This window comes from Rhincodon typus, chromosome 8 (assembly GCF_021869965.1).
Source record: "Rhincodon typus isolate 14 chromosome 8, sRhiTyp1.1, whole genome shotgun sequence".
In the NCBI taxonomy this organism is placed as follows: Eukaryota; Metazoa; Chordata; class Chondrichthyes; order Orectolobiformes; family Rhincodontidae; genus Rhincodon; species Rhincodon typus.
The window spans coordinates 21,111,020-21,135,403 of record NC_063339.1 but is presented as its reverse complement, the minus strand read 5'-3'; the positions used below and the strand labels follow the sequence as shown (position 1 = coordinate 21,135,403).

The following is a 24,384-nucleotide window of genomic DNA, read 5'->3' as shown; positions in this document are numbered from 1 at the left end:
ACTTGAATTGGCTAAGACAGTGGGGAAAGAACTGGCAGATGGAATACAATGTGGGAAAGTGTGAGGTTAGCTCTTTGGTAGGAAGAATAGAGGCATAGATTATTTTCTGAACAGGGAAAGGCACCTGAAATCTAAAACAAAGGGACTTGGGAGCCCTTGTTCAAGATTCTCTTAAGGTTGACATGCAGGTTCAGTTGGCAGTTAGGAAGGCATTCATTTTGAGAGATGTAGGATATGACAACAGAGATGTAATGCTATAGCTGTATAAGGCTCTGGTCTGACTGCATTTAGAATATTGTGAGCAGTTTTAGTCCTACATATAAGGAAGATGTGCTAGCATTGGTGGGGATTCCAGAGGACACTTAAAAGAGTGATCCCGGGAATTAAGGGCTTGTTACATCAGGAGCAGTTGAAGTCTGTACTTGATGAGGTTTAGAAGGATGATAGAGATTATGTTTGAAATTACAGAATACTGACAAGCTTAGAGAAAGTGGACATGGAGAAGACATCTCCATTAGTAGTACAGAGGAGGATCTGAAGGCACAGCCTCAGAATGAAGGGACAACCCTTTAGAACGGAGATGAAAAGGAATTTCAGAGGGTGGTGAATCTGTGGAATTCATTGTTACAGAAGGCTGTGGAGGCCATGTCATTGAGTGTATTTAAGGCAGAGATAGATAGATTCTTGATTAGTAAGTGGATCAAGGGTTATGGGGAGAAGGCAAAAGAATAGGGTTGAGAAACAGATCAGCCGCAATCAAAAGGTGGAGCAGACTCAATATGCTTGAATGGTCTAATTCTACTCCGATCTCATATGGTCTCCTTTAGGAAATCAGTGCAGATCCAATGGCCAAATGGTCTCCTTGTACCTTGCTCGAATACTTATCTTTCTTTCTTGCTTAAAAAGTCAAAATTGTTGAATTATTCAAATTAAGTAACATCAATAAAATAAGAGATTGCTCATTTAAGGCTTTAAAAAATTCAATGATCAGATAATTTGAATTTAATGACTTTGAACTAAGAGGATTAAGACCCATTGCACACCATTAGCTCCTGACAAATGGGATCATTCAGCAAGGAAATAAGTCAGATTCTGGAGGAGGTGGGGTAATTGTTTGTTAGGTAGGACGAGACATTTGAAGAAACTTCTGAAATCTAAAACTAAAATTCTTTTTAAAGTAATAGTATTAAAAGGAAATAGAGGTCGAAAATTAGTTTGGTCATTTGACCAGCTCTTGTCCCCTCATTCTTCTAAGTTCCAGTTGAAAGAATATATTTGATATGTAGGTGGCTGTGTGCTATGAGTAGGCCTTGAGGTTAGCAATTCACTAGGAGTACAAGGCTCAACATATTGGGAAAAGGCAACAAATCAGGGTGATGCTCATGCATTTGCAGGTTTAAAAAAAAAGTCAATATACCAATTTGAGGCCCTCACCACAAGAGTGGTTTGACCTGAGGCAGTCTGGACCAATGCCTCAGATTGCTGGCACTGTTACCCCAGTACCTCTGTTCTCCATGCTATCAGTTGCCATTTCTACCCTCCGACCCTTACCACACATACTTCCCATTTCCCAGTCACTCTTCCATGCTCGCACATACCTGAGGGATGCGGTCAGACTAGCAACATCCTAATCTTGTACCACGCCTCACGTGCGAGTAATTTTCTGTCTTAATAGAAATAAGTTTAGAGTGCAGATGGCAGATGGAGGAACCTGTATTCAATTTCTAATGAACTGAATTTTAAAAAAAAGTTGAAATTAAAACTTATCCCAATGGCACCCATGTAACTATTGTCTACCCATCTGGCTCACTGATGCCAATTTGGGAGAGAAAGCTGCTGTCCTTCACTGGTCTGGCCTAGATGTGACTCTCGGCCCATAGGAATATGGTTGAATCATAGCTGCTCACTGAAATGGCCCAGCAAGCTATTCAATTCGAGGGACAATGAAGGATGGACAGTTAATGCTGGACTAGCCAGTGACACCCACATTCCTTGTACGAATAAAAAATGTGTGGTGGTGTTAGATTTATAGTCAATCAATGGTAAAAGTTGCACAATGCATCCAGTCTTTCAGGGTTTTACAATAAGCATCTTAAATATAGTAGGTGCATCTTTAAAAAAAGAAACTATTGCTTTAAATAAGAGCTGTTCAGAAGTCAGATTGTCTCTGACTGAGTAAGATGGTTTATAAAAACTAGGAACAAAAACAAAGTTGCTGGGAAAGCTCAGCAGGTCTGGCAGCAGCTGTGGAGGAGAAAACAGAATTAATGTTTCGGGTCCGGTGACCCTTCCTCAGAACCCGAAACGTTAATTCTGTTTTCTCCTCCACAGGTGCTGCCAGGCCTGCTGAGCTGTTCCAGAAACTGTGTTTGTGTTCCTGATTTACAGCATCCGCAGTTCTTTTGGTTTTTATAAAAACTAGTTGCCTTATAGTTTCAGGAAGAAAGATAAACCATATTTAACAACATTTTAATGATACCGAAATGGCACGGCATCACCAACCTAAGCTTTAAGTGCAGATGCATAGTTTTGCTATATCAATTCTCATCGCAATGTTCAACTCTCAGTTCCGAAGCTACGGCAGAGGCTTCACCGTGAAAATAATTTTTGGACAATCAATTTTAGGGTTTTTATTTCTGTTCACTGGATTTTTAAATTATTAAAACAACTAGAAGAATCAGAAAGATTAAGTATTATTAATTTCATTTTAGATCATGTTTCACCATCTACACTTTGGAAACATTGCAAGGTTAATATGTTCTCTAGAGAATATGGCCAAAACTAATAGTTCGCAATAGTATGATAACGAGGAATGTTGATGCTTTGCTGAACAACTGCTTACTTTCAGAGAGGATTATTGGCAACAGATACATATGGTTGATAGCACATTGCACTTTTTTGGCTGCTGACAAAACCTTAAAACATTGTTTATTGATTGAAGAAACAAAAAAAAAAGTACTTTGACCCCATGTTGGACCATTGCTGATGAACTCAATGACTAACTGTAGAGAGAAGTTGATGTTGCTATCAGGCATTTTGGTTTGCATGTTATTTTTGTCGTAAAATTGGTACCCTGTGGATCAATTAGCATAATACCCATATCTCAGTCAGAAGGTTGTGTTCAGAGTTTGCCTCCAGTCTAGAATCAAACTTCGGTGTAGTCCTGAGGGAACTCTGCACTGTCAGAGGTGCCATCTTTCAGGTGAGAAACTGAGGCTGCATCTGCCCTCCATAGGCAGGCTTAAAAAAGTTCCATGGCAATATTTTCAAAGAAAACAATGCAGTTCTCTTCAGTATCCTGGCCAATACTTGCCTCTCAACCAACATCCCAAAAACAGAATATTTGGACATTACAGTTTGTAGAATTTTGAAGTTGAGCTCTTTTGTTCCTATCTTATTGCAAAGTGACTGCACTTCAAAAGAATACTCAATCAGCTTTAAAGTATTGTGGAACATCCTGTGGTTACAGAAAACTTGATATAAATGCAAAACCTTTTTTTCTTACTAGCCACAATAACTGTTCAAGGACAGAACAATCTAACTTTGAGCTCCCAATTACAACATCAAAATGGAATTTTAAACATTGCTGGAAATGTAGACAATGATCGACTATTGATGTCCTACTATATACCCTGTTTGATTTGCCCTGCAGCGAATGGAATAATTAAAAATCAAGTTGTCCTCTTTATGCACACCAACCCTCCACCCAACGCACCCCTGCTCCATCTGCTTCAGTGACATTATTTGTTCTGCCTCAAGCAATCCCACATCAGCTTTGCATAATGATTCTTTTCATTTGTTCAAGAGATGTTGTTATTGCTGGTTAGGCCAGCATTTATTGCTCATCACTAACTGCCTATGAGAATGTGGAGCAGCCTATTTAAGACTGGCAGGTGCTGACACACCTTCACTACAGCTATAGTGATGGGCCATCGCTCACTATTCGTGGATAGGCAAAAGGCCTGCAAAATCACCCCAGTGTCCTTGTGAACTGGAATAAGAGATGTGAAATATAATGCATCATTTTAAACGTAAAGATGTGGTAATTTGACCAATAATGCTTCTCAAATCCCCAAGAAACAATATGAATGTTCCACCATCAACATTTGGCTTTCTCCTTCATATTTTCATGAGCTAAGATAGATGGTTTTGCTCCAGTAAATAAGAAAAAAAATAAGGTGTACACTCACACAGGGTCACCCAATCTCAGAAACAGAGTGATTGTCAGCTCTTGCTCAGATGTTGCTATTTCCTGGGGTTGGAAATCAGTGTGATGCAGGGGCAAGGAAGCCACATGACATCGATTGAGTCTACCAGCGACTTCGGGATAATATCAGAATGATAAGACTCTATATGGGAGGTTTAGATTATGCTGTTATTGTTCAAGTGAACAAAGTTTATTTCCTTTGAAGAGGATGATGTATCAATATCAGTGTAACTTTGTATTCACCATTAACAACAGGAAAACTCTTAGTTCAGTTCTGACCTCGAGGTGGCTGTTCCTGAGAGCTACAGGCAGTTTAATTGTCTGTATGCATCAACAATTTCAATGAGTGGATTTTCCCAAGGCTCAGCACCACTGGTAGGGTGTTGCACACAGCGGTCTACTTGGGAAATTATTGGCGCCGATTTCCCCCCCCCACCCCATTTAAAAATTAAGGGGACATTAATTGGCAGGTTCCGCTCTGAATAATTTATAAATGTTTTGGTTTATCACCAGCTTATCTCAGCACCAGAACCACCTTAAAAAGAAAATAGCAGAAAATAATTGTGGTTATTTTCTTGTTTCTCCTTGGGAGTGGCAGTGAGATCAGATGATATCCGGGCTAGCTCCCAACTGGCGAAAGCCGAAGGAGAATTGAATCATAGTACCATTCTCCGCTCTGCTCCCAAACTCCAGTCTGTTCAGGCTGAACATGTCCAATGCTTGGAAATGGAATGCATAGACAGAGCTGTGCACTGGCAACATGCCTATGGGTGAACTGAATCAGAAGAAAGCATCTAAGGGACACAGAAAATGAGTTCAAAATCAGCAAATCCACTTGACTTCAAAAGTGGATGCATATATAAATGATAAATGTACATTCGAAATAGGTCTCACTTTTACAAACATTATGGGCTCAACTATACCGAAAGTTGGCAAAGTGTCAATTTTGGGAAGTGTCATGGAAGGTGGCTTGGTTTCTGTCCCTGAAATTGAGCTGGTTGTCTCATGCAATTCTCTACTGCTCATCTTATTAGGCATGCATCACGTCCATATGATGCTGCACGATTGTGTACTTACAGCTATTGGGGTTCTGGGTGGGGCAGAGTCCTCATGACTCTGTGATTTGTGTCGGCAGCACCATATGTAAAATGCAGTTCTGCACCTAATCGATTATTACCAGCCAGCAGTAGCCCTTCACAATACATGTAGTGGGAGGGAAACCTAAAATAAAAGCTTCTGAGGGCACCTATATGGCACAGATGACAACACATTGCAAATATTATCTCACACTGCATTTGTATTGCAAATACTTTCCTCATCATCTCTCTGATCAACTGTCAGAGTAACTGCGGATGCAAGGTTGATGCCATAGAGGCTACCCATCCTTCGTGTCAGATTTAATGTCATGCTGGAACTGTCTGAAGGAGGGCTACTCTTTCCCTAACATCTAGTCTAGTGTGAAATCTGTTCACAGTTCAATGCAGGAGTATCATACGTTGGAAAGCCTTCAAATAATTGTTGACATAATATGTATAGCACAGCAGGGAAGAAAATGGGGAAAACACAGAAAAGCTACATTTGCTTCTGGGAGTAAACAGGGACTGTTTGCAACAAATTTACAATCAATCAATGAACAATGACTATACCCAGGTCACATCTTTCGAAAACTTGAGTCAATTAATTTGTCTGGTTTGATGTCCCTGATACTGCACCACTTTGCCATGGTGAAGTTGCTATTTCTCATGCTCAATGTCCTCAGCTTCTTCCTTGGGAGACTGCTACCTGCCTCTGAGCTCCTCTTTGCCAGCCCCAGTTGTGCATTGTAAACTATGCTAGGAATATGTGGCCCACTTTGTGGTGACACTACTGAAGGGTGCCACCCCCAAGTATTGGAATCTCATCTTCAGGATATCCATTACCTACCTCATGATGGCTCTGTTGGAAGAACTGCATTGTATTTACATGTCCTCAGCCTTCAATCAGCTGTGATTACAGAGGGTAGCTTTCGCCTCCCAGCAGCCATCCTTATAAGACCTCATGCCTTCGAGATGTACCAGGAAACTGAGCGTTCTCATCGATATGGCAAATTCATGGAAATCATGGCATAGACCCTTAATTTGCAGAACTAATGATCACAGACAATTTGTACATTTACTGAATAGAAGACTTCCAGTTCATTAGGTCAGCCACATTACAATTTGGTGATCTCAATGGAACATGTAGAAAGTCCATAGTGCCTTACACTCAATGGAATTCATCCTGAATGGAAAATCCCATTATTCAGACTGCAGCACTGATCTCGTCACGGGGAAACCAGATAAAGCAGTGTGATCTGGAACATCAGTAACAGACTTCGTATATTTGTGGGTTGAGGATTGGAAGACTTCATGTGGATCCTTAGAAGCAGCCAAGATCAAAAAAATTAGCACAGCTCTGACAATGACAAGCACCAGGATAGAATGGTCACCCATACCTTCAGGTCAAGTGTCCTACTTCAGCAGATAACAAAAATCCATGGGACATTGCCAGCCTGTGGTGCTAATATGCTTTGTTCAGGAAGCTGCATTGGGAAAGTTGGAATCTGGGCCTCCTGACCTTACTGAGCATTGTGAAGGGTCCTTCAGCTGTGACTTCCTCATGTGCACCATTTGTAACTCCTCAGATATTGAAACAATCTAAGTCCAAATGCAGTGAGACCTGGACACTATCCAGGCTTGAGCTGACAGTGGCAAGCTAGATTCATGTTTCAGGCCATGACTGTTTCCAACAAGAAAGAGAATCTAATCATCAGCCCTTGACATTCAATGGCATTACCAACATTGAATACCTCACTATCAGCATTCTGGTGGTTATGATTGACCAGAAACAAAACTGGACTAGGCCTATAGGTACTTGAGCTCCAAGAGAAGGTCAAATACTCTGAATCCTGCAGCAAGTAACTCACCTGTTGACTACACAAATCCAGTCCACCATCTACACAGCACACGTCAGGAGAGCGATGGAATACTCCCCATTTACCTGGATGAATGCAGCTCCAACAACACCCAAGAATCTTGTCACCATCCAGGAGAAAACAGCCCACTTGATGGACACCACATCCTTCCAGCACCGATACTCAGGAACAGCAGTCTGTAATACCTTTCCAAATAAACTGGAGAAGTCCAAAGCTCCTTTGATAACAGTTTTCAAACATTTCACCACCACCATCTAAAAAGGCAAAGGCAACAGGGATATGGAAAGACCACAACCTGCGATAGTTCTCCTCCAAGCCTCTCACCATCCTTACTTGGAAATGTATCACTGTTCCTTCAGTATCACTCAGTCAAATTCATGAAACTCCTTTCCTTATAGCACTTTTTGGTGTCCCTACTGCACTACAAAGGTTCAAGAAGGCAGATCACCGCCATGTTATCAAAGGCAACTTTGGATGACAACACATGCTGGCTGACCCAGTGAAGCTTGAGCAGTGAATGAGCGCTAAGAGAGCAAACCAGGGACCCTGAGATGCACACCCTTCCAAAGCATGAGGTGCGTGTCTGTCCCTGCACACAATGTGACCCAGTAGTAGCATTGCATTTAAGTATATTTATGCAATCTAAAGTGCAGTACTGAAGTGGTGCACTGTGTTATAAATGAGTGGGAGACATGCCATGTGATATAGTGGGGCTTATATGCATTCAATTCCAACATCAGTGAATGAAAATTGCAGATGGTTGCTGCCCATGAGTGTGCCCCAAGATAGAGTTAGAGAGTTACACAGCACAGTATACAGACCCTTCAGTCCAACTCATCCGCACTGACCAGATATCCTAAAGTGATTAACCCATATCTCTGTAAATCCTTCCTACTCATGTACCCATCCAGATGCCTTTTAAATGTTACAATTGTACCAGACTCCAACACCTCCGCTGGCAGCTCATTCCATACAAACGCCATCCACTGCATGAAAAAGGTGCACCTCAGGTCCCTTTTAAATCATTTCCCTCTGACCTTAAACCTATGCCCTCTTCTTTTGGGCTTCCCTACCCTATTGACTATTCACCCTATCCATGCCCCTCATGATTGCACAAACGTCTATAAGGTCACCCTTCAGCCTCTGATGGTCCCAGGAAAATAGCCCCAGCCTACGTTTGGGACTTCTGCCCTAGATGGAGGCCCAGAGGAGCAAGCAATGAGATCAACAGCCAGGCACCTAGTCAGATATTCATATTATAAATTATTGGCATCTAGTTTCTCTCTGCTGCCTGGTGAAATATCAAACTGCACAGAAATGAGATGAGATTGTAGTGATGAAGTCAGCCAGGTGGGCCTCACAGAATATGAGATAGTAGGAACTGCCAATGCTGGAGTCTGAGATAACAAGGTGTAGAGCTGGATGAATACAGCAGGCCAAGCAGGATCAGAGGAGCAGGAAGATTTCTGAAGAAGGGTCCAGACCCGAAACATCAGCTTTCCTGCTCCTCTGATGCTGCCTGGCCTGCTGTGTTCATCCAGCTCTACACCTTGTTATGTCAGAATATGAATTCCCTGATTGGGGCTGTTAACCTGGTCCAATTAGGGAACCCTGGTTGACAGATATAAACAGGACTGTCAGAGGTTCTGCTTACTCTGAGAGCAGGCTCTGAGGAAGCCAAACCAGTGTCAAATACTATGTACGTGTAAATAAAGGATGACTTGGTGATGAAATACAAGCCCCTGAGGAGTTGTTTCAATAATGAAATGTTGATACATGGAAATAGATCTCTTGCTGCTCACTCTCATCTCACTGTTAAAACCTTGACTGGAAAATAGGAATATTTTTCCTGACATCAAGTGTCTCATTTTTCTGGTCTTGCCATATTTTCCCAAATGACACAGGATTGCCCATATTTTTCAGGGGCTGCAAAGGTTCTACCCAATAACTTCAGGTCAAAGCTGCTCAGGAAAATGGATGATATAGAAGTGTCAATAGTGACAGGTGTACAGACAGCACACTTTCAGAAGTTGTAGTCCCTTGACCCATTCAAAACGGAGTTATTGGTGTCATGCATAACGTTGACCTATATCATAAAGTGTATAATTATTCTGGTCAAATGAATCCCGTTACCCATCTGAATGACTTCTCTCACTTTAAATCCATAAGAACAGTTCAGTCATTTCACATCTCAGCAGGCCTTCACGTTCACGAGACATTTGTTCAAAAAGTTACTCTCCCTTAGCTCTTGGAGGTGTTTGACAATGAACTCCTTTATTAGGTTTTATGGATGCCCATTGAAATAGCAATAGCATTCTCCCTTGTCCTCACTTGCCAGCCCATCAATATGCACATTCCAAAGGATAATCATCTGCCACTTCCACCACCTCCAGACACATATTCCCCTTCCCTCACTTGTCAGCATTCTGCAAGGACCATTCCACGCGGACACCCAGGTCCACCCTTCCTTCACTCCCAGCCCCTCCCCACCCCACCCCACCGTGGCATCTTCCCCTGCAATTGCAGCAGGTGTAATATGAGAGAGATTGAACATAAAGGTAAAGAAAGAAAAACAGAATTTTTACTTCCTCCTTCCTCACCATCCAAGGTCACAGACACACCTTCCAGGTAAAACAGCAATTTACCTGCACTTCACTCCATCTAGTCTACGATATGCACTGCTCAAAATGTGGTCTGCTTCACATTGGGGAGACAAAATGCAGACTGGATGACCGTTTTGCAGAACATTTAAGTTCTGGCCTCAAAAATGACCTGAACTTCCTGTTGTCTGCTACTTCAACACACCACCATGCTCCTTGACCAACATTTCTGACTCAGGCTTGCTGCAGTGCTCCTGCGAAGCTAGAAGAACGGCATCTCATTTTCCACTTGGGGACTCTGTAGCCTTCAGGGCTCAATATCAAGTCCAATGTTTTTAAGAGTCTGAGCACCTCCTCCAATGTCCTCTCCCCAATCCCCACACACCAGACCTTGTCATCACAGGAGTTGCTGCCACAAACAATCATTGTCAGCCACTAATGGTCCCCATTAGCAGCTTCATATTCTCCCAAGCTGACCTTTACCCAGTTGTTTTTCTCTTTCTCTCTCTGCGCTCCGTCTCCACCTATTGTTTACTCCCCCATGCTCACTCACCTCACATTCAGCACATATGCCAACCTTTTCTGAGCTAAAATCAGTTCTGAAGGAGGGTCACTGGACCTGAAACATTAACTCTGCTTTCTCACCAGACCTGCAATTTTCCAGCAAATTCTGTTTTTCTTTCTTTACCTTTACGTTCAATCTCTCTCATATTAATGGATAGCATCCCATCAGAACTCTTAATTACATGCTGTACTTGCATAATGTTTTCTAACTCCTGCATTAGAACATGTAAAGCCCTTTACACTCTGGATTTCTGCGGTTGTTCTGTGTTTAACAAACACTCTGCATTTTCATTCTTCCTGCCAAGGTCAACATTGTCACATTTTTCCCACTATATCTACCAGCTTTTTGTCACTCACTCATGCAAACTCCCTACATCTTCTGCACAACATACTTTCTACCTTTGCATTGTTTGTAAATTTAGCTACTTTTTTTTCTGTCCTTCTCTAAGTTATTGATGTAAGTTTTTTAAAAAAAGCTAAGCCCCAATACAAACCCTTGCCAAAGTCTACTTGTCACACCCTGTCAACAGAGAAAGACATATTCATGCATATTCTCCTTTCCGTCTGCTGACCAGCCCATCTTCTATCCATACTGAGTTATATTTAGTTTCTGCGATGACCTTTGATGTGGCACTTTTATCACATGTGTTACAGTGTTTGAAATTCAGCCTCCTGCTCATAAACTCTGAACTGCTGCTGCTCAAACTTCAAACATTTGCTGCAAATGGATCACAATGGTATCCAGCTCCCACCTGCTGCAGCCTTGACACATCACCTATCCTGCTGTCCTTAATAAGTAATTTTTACTCACTTATTTATGTTGTTTGTATATATTGAATCAACTTTATCACCGTTTTAGTACACTGTGTTAAATTTAATAGAATAGTACTTAACCATTTACCAGATACTCACAAAATAATTCCTTTCCCTATTGTAGAGCAAGGACCTGTTCTTTCAGGGACAGAAGGGCAGAGAGGCTAAAATTAAAAGAAACAGTTACCTCCTTCCTCTTCTTCACTGAGCTGTACACTCACCAATCTCTCTCAGGATTGTTCTCAGTTTTCTTAATTGAACTAATTTGTCTTTGGCTATACACAGGATTCCTGTATTAATAGTCAGCTGAACTGGGCTTAAAGAAGCACAATTCAAACATTTATCTGATTACATAACTAATTAACTAATCAGTTCTTAAAGCAGAGTGTGTTTACCCTGACTCAGCTGGAAGAAAGCAACTTAGTCTGCTTACAGACTGATATAAAAAAACACAGAACGTTCCAGTAATATTTCTTGCATTCTAGATTAGATTTTAAGAACAAACTGAAATCTTTAAACTCCTCATTTACCAAACCTTTGGCTGACAATCAATGCCTATGACTGTAGTCTTTTGCACACGGGATTGATAATGATTTACTTCTAGTCTGGGTCAATGGATTCTGAGATGGCTAATACATCCAGCAGATGAACTATAATCTAGGATACATGCAGGGAAGAGGGAGTGCCTGGAAGATCAGATATATGAAGTGTTTGAATGTTTATGTGTTCTCTCCAACACTTCAACTGCCTTTGCACAAACCTTTAATGCTTTGGCCTGGCTCAAGCCAGGCTCTCCTGTGAAGCTTGTGCAGAGTAGTAGTGGTTGGAGTGGTGTAAGATCAGTGTTTGGTCCAATCGTATGAGTTTGTACTCATCAGGCTTGGTTAAAAAGACCACGTTTAGGGAGCGCACTTAGAGTGCAAATTACCTTCAGCTGCCTGATTGTCAAAAGGTTGTGTGTTATTGGAGTTGAAACTGCACTGTTGGGAGGAAGAATATGGTTTTCTTTCTGCAGTATTCCCCATCCACTGGCTCTTCATCATCTCTTCCTCTCACTCAATAAAGGGAATTTATCTTCCTTCTTCATCTATATTTCAATGATAGATTCTCAAACTTGCTGCTGTGACATATAAAAGATGATTGTACAGCTGGTTCATAAACTTTATCGAGGCGGCACGGTGGCTCAGTGGTTAGCACTGCTGCTTTACAGCGCCAGGAACCCAGGCTCAATTCCACCCTCGGGTAACTATCTGTGTGGCTTTGCACATTCTCCCTGTGTCTGCGTGGGTTTCCTCCGGGTGCTCTGGTTTCCTCCCACAGTCCAAAGATGCACAGCCTAGGTGGATTGGCCATGTTAAATTGCCCGTAGTGTTCAGGGATGTGTAGATGGGTTATAAGGGGATGAGTCTGGGTGGGATGTTCTGAGTGTCAGTGTAGACTTGTTGGACTGAAGGGCCTCTTTCCACACTGTGGGGATTCTATGAAAATAAGTTTCATTTGGCACCAGGTTTAAAGCACTGGCAGCAATTTGAAAATCTACCTCAGAATGTAATGCTAAGATTCTTGATAAGTCTGAATATGTTGCATTGATTCATTATATTTTTATAAATGAATAACTGTCTCTCCAGGAAAAAAAAATCAATTGACTACTAATAGCCAAATCACTTTACACTAAAACTCTGCAGGTGGAGCAATTTCACCCCCTCCCTCTGTGTTAATTACTTGCTCACTCTGGATGAGTCATAATTTCCTTCTGTAAAGCATTTGAAGACTCATGTCTTTGTTCCTCATTACAAACCCCGATAGTTCCTATTACATCCCGTATCCCAGCCTCTGTCTCAGGCTGAAGCACACACCCTTTTATAATGTGGGTATTTAATTTGATCCCAAGCTGAGCTTCTGGCTCCATCACTGATGATGCTTGCTTCCTCCCAGCTTTGTTATATTATCACACTTCCTGCCTTAGCCCACTTAAACTCATGCACTCCTTTGTCACAGCAGGTGCACTCCTTTTGTAACAGCAGATACAACTATTCCAACTTCTAACTCACATAAACCTAAACTCAACAAAAACTCCAATGGTTGTTTCCTGCTTTACACCTAATGCTATTTCCCAATTGCCGTCTGCATATTGACCCATATTGGTTCTAGGTTCTCCAATTTATAATTATCATCCTCTTAATTCAATCTCATCATGGATTTTCCTGATCTTACAGTTGTACAACAACTGTCCTACATCCCCAAAACCACCATCCTAAGGTTATAGCCTCTTCTGCAATTCTCCACTTTCTTGAGGCAGCAGTGATGGATTTTTTTGAGATATCCATTTGCTACACTTTAAAATTCATTCCCTGGACCTCTGCATCTCCACTCTCCTAATAGTTTCTTTCACTCAATTTTAACTCTCCTTTGGTAACTCCAGGAGCAACCTTCAAACGTTTGGTTACGGTAAGGATAACATAATCGAATGCTGTTATTGTTGTATGAACACTTGCAAAAAGATGCATATTCTACGTGTTTCGTTTTATATCATATTGGACGAAGCCTAGCAGAGAAACTGCAGTAGGTTTTGAGACAGGTTTTATAACACTGTAGCCTCCAATTTTCAAGTTGTACTCCCAACCTGTTTTCCTAGCCTTGAGTGTGGCATTTTGTAACTAGACCATATCCAGCTATTGATGAAATATTGCTGAAAGTGTGTCTAATAAAATTAATGGTATCACTCCTACATTTGCCAATTAGTTTAATTGTCCCTGAGTAAAAAGTTAGACAAGTTAAAATATGCACTAAATCCTAGTTAACAATGGAACTCCACCTGTCTCCACACCACCACTCAGACTGACAGCCCCCTTCAAAAAAAGGACAAAGAAGACATCTTCCCAGCCAGCTCAGTCTGGTCCCAATCTCACCAGACAAGCCCTCCTGTTTCTGACCTGACCACAACCCCCCACCCTAACCTGACCCCCTCACCAGCCACCCTATCCCTTCGCCCACCTACTTCCCCTCCTGCTCACCTTAGATGTTTATCAGCTTTCAGCACATATCAAAGTTCCTCAGGGATCTTGAAATCTTGAAATAAGGAAGGTAGTTTTGGCATGGTTTCATCACTAATCCAAATTATTGTTGGTGGCTTGGACTCCATGTCTAAAGTAGGTTGCTGGCTCAGAAGATTGGACAGAGAACTTATTCAAAGACAAGTATGCAGTTCTTTGTCCAGTTCAGATTTCCAATATGGATTGGAAGATCTGGGTCCATGAATTTAAGCTGCCTCCAGAATCATAGGACATAATCTATCCTGACACTCTTGCAAATACTGCAAAGTTGCTCAGGCAAAGTTAAGATTCAACCAATTTAGGTGAAAATAAATACTGCCTACACTCTATTCAATGAAGAGCAGAAACTTCATCCAATACAACTTTAAACTAAAACAGTCTTAACCAAAATCAAATTTTTAAAAATTCATTCTTTCATGGCTGTCAGAACTTAAGCCAGCATTTACTGCCCATCGTGAACTGATTGTGTGAATAATCAATCTATTGTTCATGGAGCCTTGCTGCGCATAACATGGATATCATATTTAGCCAGATAACAATAGTGTCCACTCCTCAAAGTATTCAATTGTCTGATATGCTTTGGCACTTTCTGTGATATAAAGGATGCTGTATAAATGCAAGTTCTTTCTTTAACGTATAAATTGGACGCATTCACAGATTTGATTGATTTGTTTTTAATAGTTTTTTTACTGCTTTTGCTGGCTAACATTAATTTAAAATCACAAGTCAGTTCAATACAAGTTACTGCTGGAATAAAAGGTCTTTACTTACATAATCCTACATGGGCCAGCTGACTCTCCTCCTGCCTTCAAGGCTCTTTGATGTCTCGTTATAAATACAACTCAAATCTGTTCATTGCATTAACTGTATCTGGTAGAATTTTAATAATGTTACATTATATTTTAATAAATATATATCACTTTTGCAGTAATTCATTAAACTTGCCAAAATAAATTGTAAATCTGAAGTCTGAAAAAGGTGGGACATAAAGACTAATCGTTTTAGGCTTCAGGCATTTATAGTGTATGTTTGCTCTGGCAACATAACAATGAGAGCCATGAATAGATATTTAAACACTTACAGCAGGGAAAGGATTAGGATCTCTTTGAACAGTGAGTTTATTTAGAGCAAGGACTGTATACCTTTTAGTGATGTCTAATGGTTTTGTGCTGAAGGAGAAAGATAAACCACAGGACCATAACATAAAATATTTCAAATGCTTTGCTTGAGATTTAAGGAAGCTCATTAGAAAACGGCCAGTAGAATAACTAAAGACACATATCTTTAACATGAAATTAATTTCTCCACTGATGCCCAGCTGGCATTATTTGAAATGTAATTAATTAATTTTTTTATTAATGACACATCACCACCAGTGTATTATTCTCCTGCAGATTCTCTATGGAGTAAGAAGGACATTTTTACTTTTTCTTTCCATTCCTATGAATCACACACATCAAAATAGTGAAAAAAAGTTAGTTAAAGCTCTAATCATAAGTTAAAGCAATGCTAGAATCAATGAATGTAAGAGCACAGACAGAGGCCATTGGGCCCAGTTTGCCTGTGCAAGCTCTTCATAAAAGAACTACACAGCTAGTCCAACTTCCCTGGCTTGAACCCAAAGCCTTGCAAACCTTTACTCGTTGCATTACTATCTAATTTCCGTTTGAAAAACAACATTGAATCTGCCTCCACCTAACTCTTGGGAATGCATTCCAGATTCTAAACATGCCGTTGATAATATTGTTTATAAATCAACATCCTGCCATGCTTAACCTATTCAAGGTAAAAAAAAAATCACACAACACCAAGTTATTATAGTCCAATAGGTTTATTTGAAGACACAAGCTGTAAGAGTACAATCTGGTGTTGTGTGATTTTTGACCTTGTACACCCCAGTCCAACACTGGCCACTTCCACATCATAACTTATTCAGAAAAAGGAAGAGAAAGGATTGCAGTTTTATAGCATCTTCACAACTTCAGAATGTCTTTTTGAAGCTTCACAGCCAAAGAACTTCATTGAATTGTGGTCATAAACTATTTTAAAAATTAATGCAAGTGCTTATTATAAAGAAATTTATCCCACTGGAATGAAATACTCTTTCACCTTTGTTGCTCACAAGTTTCCACTAAACATCATATGGTCAGGAATGACCATAGGTTAGGAATGGAATGAAGCTTTAAAGACCTGTTGCACATAATTTATTTTAAGTGGTCATTATAAACTGCACCCTCTACAGTTTGAGTATGAAAATTTAATGCTTTTGACTAGTTTTACTGGAACTCCTTTGCCTGGGATTGCCAACTCAAGGCAACTGGCTTTGCAACATTGTCAACTGTGCCAACACAGCATCCAAAAAGAAATCTTCCTTCCATTACACTTCACTGTCACTTTAAGATTTTAGCTTGCTGCTGCATCAAGAATCCATTTCAGAGCCAAGAACAAATACATTTTGTGCTGAATCATATTGAAGGAAGGCTACTCAAGCTCAGTTTGACTTCACTGCTAGAGCCTTTCAGTTTAGACCCAGATGAAGTTTGGTGCAGGATCTTGTTTTTTTGGAAACAAAGGGTGGTGCTGGGCCTAAAATAGGCAGTTATGTCTGCTCAGGGACAAATCAGTTTGTCTTACAGTCTTCTCAGCTCATCGCATTTATGTATTCGAATAGAAAGCCAAGTCTTATGGGCAGATATTTCTAAAACCCATTAAGACCTTTGGGCTCCAGCTTCCAGAAACAATATTTAAATAATACCCAGATAGCATTAGCCAAGATAGCCTGCTTTCTCATTAAAGAGATGATGTGGAGATGTCAGTGTTGGACTGGGATGGACAAAATCAGAAGTCACACAACACCTGCAAAGACTTGTTTTTCAGCCTGTTGGCACTCTATTCACACTATTTGTACTTATCTATTGACACTCTTAATTACCTGGAATTATCTTGCCATTATTCCTCCACCTAAATATTCTGCGCCTTGGTGCCTCTCTCCACTTCAACTGATGAAGGAGCAGCACTCCGAAAGCTTGTGATTTTAAATAAACCTGTTGGACTATAACCTGGTGTATGTCTTCTGATTTCATTAGAGAGAGAGAGAGACAACTGGTAGTTAGTTTAACCTGAAGGTCAACGTGCCTCAGGAAAGAAGCAAGGTTGAGAAGATATGGACACAGCTTCAAGGTGACCTCAGCCAAAACAGGAATTGGATATACAGTGTTAGCATCATAAACCAGCCACCTAACCAAGTCAGCTAACTTAACCCTGTAAAGCAGGGTCATCGCCCAACTGTGACAGCTGCTCCCAACATGGCCTGGAAATATCTGAGACCAGAAGAGAAAGTGCTGCTCATTTTAACCAGACATTCTCCTGCAGGACATCTGAGAGAGAAAGGATGTATTGTTTCCACTGGATGGAACATCTTAACCGACACATGCATTCTGAACAAAGATTGTTGCAATGGTCAGCATCAGTGACGGCTCAGGAGAAACTAATCCCAGTGCCACAAAAAGATGAATCATTTGCTGTGATCCACCAGGATGAGTGTCACTTTGCAAGAACACTCAGACTGTAGAGTGCTCACAATCCAGAAGGCTGCCACAGCCAAGCCTGAGTGCCAGGTATTTCTATCCGGTGCACTGAATGTGTCTCAATCAACGAGAGCTACCAATGTTCACTAATTGACTCACAGTAGTACCAGCTCTCTTATATTTGCCAGGGTTCACAGTTAAAACGAATGGACTACAGCTTTCAGCAACACAGTCAGGAGAAGTTAAATGCCTATATATTTTCAGCAAAGGGCTGCACAGAACAAGGATTCAAACGAAAAAAGAGGCTTTGGTCAGAACACACATCCTAAAATGCTTCATTGTCTTTCACTAATCTAAATCTTTAACAAACAGAAGCAACATTTACCCTTTGCTCCTCAGATGTTCCATACTACATTCTTTGTAGCAGTCATGCAGAAATACAGCCTCAATCCAGGGTCGTGACAACTCAATCTGGATTTATGAATGCAGACAAAGTACTCATGTACCCATTAGTGTTTCCCTCCTGCAAGAGAAGATCAGGCACAACAAGTGTGAACTTGCACAGACAGTGAGTGTGGGGTGCCTAAAGTAAGACTATTGACTGATTTCAAGTAATAGGCAGCTGGGCTGACAAGAAATCAAGATGTCCATGTCTATACTGAAGGGAAAATGGGATGTATGCAGTGAAAAAGCCTCTACTCTGTTACTACCATCTAAGCAGCAACATCTTCAAAACATCTTGGGTCAGGGAGGCGGCTTGCAATGCTAATAATTTTTCTGTTCCGCTTTGATCAGACTCCCACTTCTTTTTTATTCCCTAATGATCTCCATCCTCAAGCTCATCTGTAGCGTCACCTCAAGCACCAACTCCTGTTGCAAGCTGTCACCAGGTAACAATGCCCAATTTGTATAGTTCCAGACAGGATACCCCAAATTGTTAAGCTCCAGGGTGACGAAGGTTAAACAATTCCCATTCTTTATTCATCTTTCTGTCCTGCTGCTTGAGTTGGTCACAACAAGTTATTTTTTTAAAATCTCTTCCCTTTCTTTTCCCTTTTTTGGGAAAAGAAGCCAACTTAATCACACATGATGGAACTATCAAAAAAAATGAGTTTATTAGTTACTAAACACACAAACATTAGAACATTGCAGCCACTACATGGATGATACTCGTGGCATTGACTTTGGTATCCAAGCAGTCAACCTCAAGATCATTGACTTTGTCGTTTGGTTAAATTTCTTTTGCCATCGTTCCTTTTGACGGTGGCTGGCTGGCAATGCTCAATTTTTTTTAAAAATTCACACACGGGATGTGGGTGCCACTGGTTGGCCAGCATTTCATTGCCCATCCCTTGTTGCCCTTAAGAAGGTGTTGGGTGATCTGCCTTTTTGAACCACTGCAGTTCATGTGCTGTGTTTGACTGACAATGCCCCCTGGGAGATGATTCCAGGATTTTGAATCAGCAACAGTGAGGAAATAGCAACATGCTCCAGGATAGCTTGAATGGTTTGGAGGAGAACTTGCAGGTGGTGCTATTCCCACGTACCTGCTACCCTTGTTGTATTAGATGGAGTGGTCATGGCTTTGGAAGATATCTCAGTATCTATCTCAGTATATTTGGTGAATTTCTGCAGTGTGACTTATAGATAATAAACACTGCTGTACAGAGTGTCGGTGGTGGAGGGAGTAGATGCTTATGGATCGGGCTGCTTTGTCCTGGATGGTGTCAAGCTTCTTGAGTGTTGTTGGGGCTGCACTCATCCAGACAAATGGGGAGGATTCCATTACACTTCTGACTTGTGCCTTGTAGATGGTCAACAGGCTTTTGGGAGTCAGGAAATGTGTTATTCGTCACAGTATTCCTAGACTCTGACCTGCTCTCACCAAAAACCAAAACCTTCATCCTATTTGCCAGGTGTAACTCCAAACAGCAGAGAGTTTGCCCTGATTCCCTTTGATTAGAGATAGTCAGCACAACTTTGTGCATGGGAAATCATGTCTCACAAACTTGATTGAGTTGTTTGCTGAGATGATGAAGAAGATAAATGAAGGCAGAGTGGTAGATGTTGTCCATATGGACTTTAGCAAGGCTTTTGCCAAGGTTCTGCATGGTAGATTTGTTAATAATGTTAGATCGCGTGGGATCCAGGGAGAGCTAGTCAACCAGATACAAAACTGGGCTTGACAGTTAACGAAGGAGGATGGTGGTAGAGGGTTGTTGTTTGGAATGGAGGCCTTCGATCAGTGGTGTGCCATAAGGATCAGTGCTGGGGCCACTGTTGATTGTAATTTATATAAACAATTTTAATGAGAATCCAGGAGACATGGTGAGTAAGCTTGTGGATTGGTAGTATAGTGGACAGTGAAGAAACTTATCTAAGAGTACAATGAGATCTTGATCAGCTGGGTGAATGGGCTGAGGAGTGGCAGATAGAGTTTAATTTAGCTAAATGTGAGGTGTTGCATTTGGAACTCAAACCAGGACAGGACTTACACATTCATGGCAGGGCCGTAGGGAGTGTTGTCAAGCACAGAAACCTAAAGGTGCAGGTACATAATTGCTTGAAAGTGGCATCACAGGTAGACAAAGTGGTGGAGAAGGCATTTGACATGTTTGCCTTCATTGGCCAGGGCAAGACATTGCTCAGGCCACATGTGGAATACTGCCTACAATTCTAGTTATCCTGCTGTAGGAAAGATATCATTAAACTGGAAAGGGTGCAGAAAAGATTTAAAAGGATGTTACTTAGACTAGAAGGTGTTAGTTATACGGGGAGGCTGGATAGGCTGGGACATTTTCCCTGGAATGTAGCAGGCTGAGTTGTTAGATTTGTTTGAAGTATGTCCCGTTTAGCACAGTGATTGTGGCATGCAACGCGATGGAGTATTCTCAATGTGAAGGTGGGCCTTCATCTCCAAAAGGACTGTGTGGTGGTTACTGTTACAGAAACTATCATAGACTGATGTATCTGTAGCCAGCAGATTAGTAAGGATGAGGTCATGTATTTTTTTTACCTCTTGTTGGTTCCCTCACCATCTGCTGCAGACCCAGTCTAGTAGCTATGTCCTTTAGGATCTGACTAGGTCAATCAGTAGTACTGCTGCTGAGCCAGTTTAGGTGATGGGGACATTCAAATCCCTCAACCAGAGGACAATTGCATCCTGCCACCCTCAGTGCTTCCTCCGAGTGTTGTTCAACATGGAGGAGTACCGATTCATCAGCTGAGGGAGGGTAGTATGTGGTATTCAGCAGGAAGTTGCCTTGCCCATGTTTAACCTGAAACAGAAAGACTTGGGACTGGAGTCAATGTTGAGGACTCTAACGGTAACTCCTTCCAGAATATATACCACTGTACCACCACCTCTGCTGGGTCTGACCTGCCGGTGGGACAGGATATACCCGGGAATGGTGATGATGGTGTCTGGGACATTGTCTGCAAGGCATAATTTTGTGAGGATGCCTATGTCAGGCTGTTGCTCAACTAGACTGTGAGACAGCTCTCCCAATTTTGGCACTAGCTCCCAGATGTGATGAGGACTTTGCATGATCAACAGGGCTATTGCAACTGTTCTCTTTGCTGATGCCTAGTTCAATGCCAGTGGTCCATCTGATTTCATTTCTTTGTTGAAAGAATATTTTCCTCTTTTGGAGATAGCAAGAACTGCAGATGCTGGAGTCAGAGGCAACACAGTGTGGAGCTGGAGGAACACAGCAGGTCAGGCAGCATCAGAGGAGCAGACCAGGCAGCATCAGAGGAGCATTGAAAGAAGCATTCCCAACCCGAAATGTCAACTTTCCTGCTCCTCTGATGTTGCCTGGCCTGCTGTGTTCCTACAGCTCCACACTGTGTTGTCTCTATTTTCCTGTTTTACCTGCTGTACAGGAGTGATTAATGGCTGTTCACAAACTGTGGCCTTCACAGCACACTCGTCCACACATTAGCATGACAGGCCAGACACACAAAAATGAGGGGCTGCAGTAAATTTTTAAACAGTTTTTTGTGTATCACTGTAAGTGTAAGACATAAACATGTCTGCAAATGGTTGCTTCCTGCTGGGAGGTGAATGAATAGTCATCCTCTCAATTTCTCTTCCATTTTAGTCTTTCTGTTTGAAGTTTCACTGAGACTGTGCTAGTGTAACTTTCAATGGGTCTACACAGGACTTTGCTAGACAGTCATCTTTTGACTGTAGCAGTCCTATTTTCCGAAAAGGTTTGGGAATTTCAAGTTCAATGTGTCCAAAAGTTCTTTGGGTTTCTAATCTGTCACTAGGACACTCTGAGGATGCACAGTCGTGTACCTCAGAGTATGCTCAATCAAGATATTCCTCCCCAGCCTCCACCAACAGACACATTCACTTCAGCAAATAATCTAACAAGCGGAGCCCCAAGGTTACATTCTGACATGGGACTGCAGTACAATAGGCTACTGCCCAGGTCTCTGACAATCAGAGAACTGCTGGTGAATAGGTCTCTGCTGAATCCACTACAGAGTGATGAGCCTCTGGACTCCTCTTTAAAGGCTCTGATGCAGGTATAGAGACAAGTCAGGGTATAAATGTCAGATATGCATGCGACCAAAGTTAAAGGCCGAGGAGTCTGTCTGACATTGTGGCAATGGTATACAAGTGCATAGCTGCCTTCATAGAAGAGGTGTTAGGCTGTCATGGAGAGCTGGGTCGAGCAGAGAAATCAATAACTGTTTGTTATTCACAGGAACCTTCACTCCATTGCTTTAGATCCAGTTTAATTCATTCATTCATTAGGTGAGGAGGTCTGAGGGACCTTGACCTGCCTCCAAATTCCCCACTTCCTACATATGCCTTTAGTAGTGTGGACAGTCTCCCCTTTCCCTTTGGCTTCCCCTCTGATACATTGCAATCTCCTTCCGTAACAGTGTCTCCCATTCAGAATTTCCTTTGACCTTCCTGATATTTCCCCAACAGCTTCCAACGTGAGCTCACACTCATTTAGCACACCATACCAGCCTTACACTGCCCTTTTTCAGCTCACCTTCTCCTTCATCTTACCTAGCACATCCAATTATTCCATTGCACACACTCTCAATATGTAGCTCCCACCATTCCTTGACCCCATTATTTCTGTTGCTATTACTTTCCCATCTGTCACCGAGTTGGCTGTCTCCACTTTCGGGATCCTACTGATATCCCAAACCATGCTCTTCGAGTTTAATTGCCTGCTAAACCTTTGCACTTTTATTTGTGACATTTTATTGAGCGCCTATTGCGTTGCATCACTCACGCATGCCTCAGTCAAGTTTTCTCATGCCTAACAGTGTGGTTGTCTTGCTTGGACAGGCTGGGAGGGCCAAACTGTTTGCATCTCTTGCACTATTAATGGTAGAAAACATGGTCATGCAAAACCCGATTGTGAATAAATGCTCTCATGAGCTTGTCAGATTGGTCAGTTTGCAATCCTTCACGTTGTAGCAGTTTAAGAAATACCTTGATATTATGAAGGATCCATGTTACTGAAGAAGTGTTTACTCAAAGGTTCCAGGAAGATTGTTTCCAAAATCCCTGCAACCCCACCCGCTTACTCCCCATAATCTAATAATGGCCTCATATGCATAATTACAGTCATGAGTAAATATTTTCTTGGCTTTTACCTAACAAGATTACAACCTAAGAAGAACATAATTCCAGCATGCTGAGATGAATTAATGAGTATTCATGGCAGGCTAATGAATGCAAGACAGCTTCCCAGCCATTATGATCAGGAAGGCCAACCAGTTTCAAAATGTGTAAGTTCTGTGTCCTAGGACTTTAACTTGACATCGATAATCTGAATTTTGGCCTTTTGCCCAATTAAAGTTTGACTCCCGCCTTTTTGAACAGATTGGGTGGGGAGAGAAGATTCCGACTTTGCCTCAAAGCAACATAGTCAGAAATTTGTAATCAGATTCACTATCTCATTCGGCTGCCCCATTTATGACACTTTAAGTTTATTTAAAATTCCAACCTCGGTCATGTATGCAGCAAAATTTTTCTTCTATTTGCACTATTAAATAACTGGATTATTTTCAACTGTATGGCCATTAGTGAAGGCATGGTAAGCAGTAATAATAACATTGCAACCTTCTCCAATTCAATTTAAGGGAAACTGATAAATACAGCAAATTAGAAAGCAAATTTTACAAAGCTAAAATTCTATCTGAAATATCTAATGTAGTCTCTTTAAAATTCACATTTTGAAATGGGTAGTAATAAACGTTGAGAACAATGCACTTATATTAACCCTAAAGATGTTCATGGGTGAATGCAGTGCCTCTAATCTTTATACTTGAGAGCTAATTGTCAAAATCTTTACAAATATAACTCAGATGCTTCTTAAATATTGAAATCAATGAGCTATCACCCTCTATGAGTGTCAAATTGAAGTACTATAGTTTTAAAGCAATCTTTTTTTGAACTCAACTCAGCATTAATATTTATAGCAATAAATTTGTAATAAAAATTGGATTTATCTTTCCTGTTTGTACACTGCCTTCTCCATCAAACTAGATGGATGCAGTTGGAAATGACTTTTTTAAATTCAAAGCACGTACTGAGAATAATAAATGGTGCCATTCCAGTAATCATCTAGTGCTTGACATGTTGGCCAACTGAACAATTTGAATAAAGAGCAAACCGTGCTTTTAACCT

General features: G+C 41.3%; 2 long non-coding RNA genes across 2 annotated transcripts in view; one reads left to right on the top strand and one right to left on the bottom strand.

Annotated features, from left to right (window-relative positions):
* The window catches only part of LOC125483687, a 29,101-nt gene extending 17,671 nt beyond the window's left edge, over positions 1–11,430 (bottom strand). The window contains exon 1 of the long non-coding RNA XR_007262636.1: positions 11,325–11,430. This is a non-coding gene — a long non-coding RNA (uncharacterized LOC125483687). The remainder of the gene's footprint in view (positions 1–11,324) is intronic.
* The window catches only part of LOC125483688, a 227,389-nt gene that overhangs the window by 164,199 nt on the left and 38,806 nt on the right, over positions 1–24,384 (top strand). The window lies entirely within an intron of this gene.